The sequence below is a fragment of the Dromiciops gliroides genome, chromosome 1 (genome assembly GCF_019393635.1).
Source record: "Dromiciops gliroides isolate mDroGli1 chromosome 1, mDroGli1.pri, whole genome shotgun sequence".
Lineage (NCBI taxonomy): Eukaryota > Metazoa > Chordata > Mammalia > Microbiotheria > Microbiotheriidae > Dromiciops > Dromiciops gliroides.
In genome coordinates, this window is record NC_057861.1 from 578,079,314 (window position 1) to 578,080,504 (window position 1,191).

Here is a 1,191-nt window from a genome sequence, read left to right on the forward strand (position 1 = left end):
GAAAGCTGGATTCCGAGGGTCTTTGCCTTTTAGTCATGCTTATAAGTCAAACGGTAGCCTGGGTCTCCTTTGAGGATGAATAATATCAAACACCAGGGACTTCAACTCTTCCACCCCAGATCCCACACCTTCGAGGTTCAGCCCCCTGAGACTGCTGAGCCAGCAGTCTGCCAAAAAGAAACCGGGGGGCAAGCGGCAGGATAGGGGTCCGAATCCTCGCTCTGCGTAGGCGCTCTCAGCCCAAAGGTCCTGCGGCATGGGAATGAATTGTCGCGCTCTGTCTAACTTTTCAAACAAAGCAAGCGCAGGGGCTGCGGGCTGGCGCTGACACAAGGGATGCTGGGGGAAATGGAGCTGTACGAGGTGATGGGATGTAGGCCAGCAGGGGCGCAATGGGCTTATTTTGCGGCCGTTTATTTTCTTCCTAGGGAAGGGGTATCGGACTATATTGTCATACAGCCTTTAGAAAGGGCTAACTAGGTTTGTAAACTCTGTCCCGAACCCACAGACCCCGAAAAACCCCTCTCTCTTTGGGAATTCTGGAAAGAGCTCAGAAAAGGGTACCTAAGGATGGAGGACTCAGTCGCCTTGCCCAGGAGCCTTAAATGGGAAAGTGAAAAGTAGGGTTAGAGAGAGGGGGATGGTGTGGGTGTGGTTGAGGGAAGGACGTAATGGAAGTCATCTCCTGGTCCCCGGAATCACTCATTCTTTCTATTAGCTCTTGGATGTTTTGCAGCAACAATTAATTTAATTTAATTTCAATTCAACTCGGCTCAGTTCAGTTCGAGTCAACTCAATTAAATTCATTTCACGTCAGCTCAGGAGCTGCGGTATAGAAAAAGGCGCATTAGAGAAAGAGTTGAGTTCAGATTCTGCTCTGACACTCGTGCTCCGTGGCTTCAGTTGAGTCACTTCACCGGTTTGGGCCAGACGCATGAAGGACTAAGTGGCCGGACTAGGTCATCTCAAAGGTCCCTTCCAGCACCAGCTAAGTAACTTGTATGAATTAATTCCATTCAACAGACATCGCTGATTCACTGCTCCCTCAACTTCTCATCTCTCATTTCCTTCCAGTTCCCTAGAAATAGCTACAAATATTCCCTTCGCCTCGAATCTCCAGAGCTCTATCTACCACAACGGAGGCTGCGCTCTTGGCCCGGGCTTGGGCGGTGGCCTGGCTTGTATTTTTCT